This window comes from Apteryx rowi, unplaced genomic scaffold (genome assembly GCF_003343035.1).
Source record: "Apteryx rowi isolate R43461 unplaced genomic scaffold, aptRow1 scaffold_190, whole genome shotgun sequence".
NCBI classification, from domain to species: Eukaryota; Metazoa; Chordata; class Aves; order Apterygiformes; family Apterygidae; genus Apteryx; species Apteryx rowi.
Window position 1 is genome coordinate 1,063,045 of NW_020448197.1, and position 3,063 is coordinate 1,066,107.

At 39.1% G+C, this 3,063-nt stretch overlaps 1 protein-coding gene across 1 annotated transcript in view; it reads right to left on the reverse strand.

The window, feature by feature from the left end:
* The window catches only part of SRRM1 (serine and arginine repetitive matrix 1), a 17,056-nt gene extending 16,503 nt beyond the window's left edge, over positions 1-553 (reverse strand). Inside the window, exon 1 of the mRNA XM_026062504.1 lies at positions 464-553. The gene's annotated coding sequence lies outside the window, so the exon portion shown is untranslated. The remainder of the gene's footprint in view (positions 1-463) is intronic.
* Positions 554-3,063: the final 2,510 nt, after the last annotated feature.

Sequence of the window (3,063 nt, forward strand, 5' to 3'; positions counted from 1 at the left end):
TGAGTTTTCCACACCTCCCTTGAGGCATCCACATCTTTCCACTACCTAGGAACAATCACTGCAATGGCTAAGGTTCACAAACAGGATAACCAGTATGTATTTCCAACATAATAACTTGTTCTGAAAAACGTAGATATCAAAAAACCCAAAACAAAAAAGGGGGAAAATATTAAAGAACGTCTAGAATCCTAAATACCTTAGCATCTTTTGGAAGTTTGATTTGTTTATTTTGAAGCTGTATTTTACATAAAAGCCTACTGATGATACTTAGTATAACTAGATCACATATAATATTCCTGTATCTTTGATGCTCAAGTGGATGTTCCAAATATCCTCCAGTATGATTTCAGAGGAAAATGATTTTCCTCATGTTCTTATATATACCATCTAATAACCGATTTCTCCATTCAGACTTGCCTTTGATTAACGTGCCTTACTACCTACCTCATCCCAATCAACTTACCTTCTTTTCTAGGCATTCTGCAAATTTCAACTGCTTCAACAGCTTCTTCTGCTTGTTGCTGAAGCGATTGTCCTGTTCTGCGCTTGTTCCCTACAGCACAGGGAATAAGATTTTTAGCCTGAATGACATCCAACTATCTTTAAGAATTAGCTTCCCACATATTTGCACTGGATACTGAACAGCATTATCAGTCACACCATTCTGTAGGCAAATAAGCCCTTTCCTGTGGCTTTCAGTTTCAGCACTAGAGTCTTCACCTACYGCTGAAGATTCAGGGGTAAGCAGACTTCCAAGCTCTATAATGACACCTTAATCATATAATCTCCCTGGAGAACTACTTACAAATTTAAAAGTCCAGTAGTGTCAAATTGCGATTTCCAGCATTGGTTCTTTTTCCTTTTTTCAATCTCCTCAAAAGGAATAAGCTTTTTCCTCTGCCCAAGAGCAAAATCATATCTATCAATGCTTTGGGTAAGTTTCTCTGAGCTGAATTAGTCAACATGGAGTTCACAAGACTACAGAGAATGCTGTTTTATTGATCATGCTCTGTTAGAGTTCACCAACCCGTTCCACTTCCATGAACGGAAACTATAGGTTAATTCATTCAGAACTGAAAGGCTTGAAAGTCCGGTTCTGGAAACTTTACTTGCACAGAATTAAAGAGAACCACACACGCACAACTGCACGTGTAGAACTGCATCTGAATACCAATGACTTGTTAACAGTTCAAAACAAACCCACGGTTCACACCTGAAGCTTATTCAGGAAACTACCAAAACACAAATTTAATACATGCAGTTTCCTATGCATGGAAGAAGGAGGTACATACAAGTAATAATACAAGGTACTAAGGGACTGGAAGGTAATAAATAAGAAAAACCCCAAATTCTAAAATGACCACTCCACTTGATCAGAAAGCAGTCTGAAATGGCAAGGTGAGGTACTACAAAGTCACGAAATGCTGAAAAGGAGTTGAAACTCTTAACATGCCCCTTTGCTATGCTGGAACACAGGAATCCTAAAGACTGATTGTGGCACAGGCACTTGCCAGGATTAAGTCTTTTTAAAAAACTGTTTATAATATTTGCAATCTACTACRTGGCTTACACATCGGAAACAAATGCAGTATTTGTAAGATGACTCTCGAAATTAACATTCTTTAAAAGAAAAATTTAATTCTCTCTTTTCCCACCCAAAAGAGAAATAAAAAGCAGTGAAGTGTTGCTTAGTTTACAACACAAGGCAAGCAGTAAGGGTTACCAAACAAGACCAGAATCCAATGCAACTGGAATTTCCAGGCAAAATAATGAACACTGACAACTTTGCAGAAGTGTGAAGAACAGAAAGAATTATTAACAGCAGCAGCCTTCTTACTAGGTGAATTGAAATTGCTGCTTTGACACAGTTTTGTTATCTCTACAAGAACTTTATTTTCTTCTGAACCCAGACAAAAATCAGACTGCAACACAGCTTACTGCTATATGTTTTAATGCCATAATGTTACTTAAAAATACACACACAGGGTCACCTTTCACAGACCAGGCTAAAAAAGATACTAAATTTCTAATTCAGAGCTTTTAGGCTCAGTAATTTCATCAATGACAACTACTTGATTTGTAAACTTTTAAACAGTTGCATTAGAAAGGACAAGTGTTGATTTAACTTTTAATTATTTCTCTCTTCAGCTTCCTCTTTTGGAACTCCTAGCATGCATATGACATGTTTTTACTAGGYTAATAGCATAAATGAATTAAGTGTAAGGGATACATGTGCCCTCATGCTTTAAAAGCATCCAAGTTGAAGGAATACAAAATAATTGGGCTGAATGGCAGAATGAATCTTGGACATACAAATTTAAGCAGTTTCAGACATACCAGTTTTCAAAACTGTCAAGGAAACCAGAAAAAAAAAGTAACATTATTGTTATATGCTTCTCCTCTTCATATTACCCTAATTTGTTCACTGCCTGGGAATTGCCACATTAACCTTCACTTTCCACTATCCTAAACAGAGCAACTAGAAAAACTATTTACTCTCTACAGAAAATAGATTAATTCCAATTAGTGGGATAAAAGATTGAGAAGAAATATTCCCTGTGTAAGTTATTGTTGAAGAAATAAAAATTCTCTCTAAAAAAAAACTAGCACTAACATAGGCAAAAAATGGATGATTAAAAAAAAATACTAACCTAAAAAAATTAGTATAACTCTTCTTTTTGCTTTGAACACATTTAGCAACCTTTGTGTGATGAGTTTTAAAATTTCTCCCTCCATATGGCGTTTTTATTTGTTTTGAAGGGACACACGACAGAGCGYTTCACTGTAAAAGCAGGTTCACCTCCCACCTGCCCCTCGGCGTTTTCTCCCACACTTTCTCATGTTTAAAAGTCGTCAGATTTTTGCTCGGGAGCCAGCCGGGGAGGCCGCAGAGGGACTCCGAGCAGCAGAGGTCGCGACCCGGCGCGACGCCTCCTCCTCCAGCGCGCTTACAGGCCCGGCCGCCCACACGGCCCCCAGCTGCGAGGCGCCGGGCAGGAAGCGACGGTGCCAGGCCGCAGAAGCACCGGGCCGCGGGGCCGGGCCGGGCGAGCGCGGCCCTCG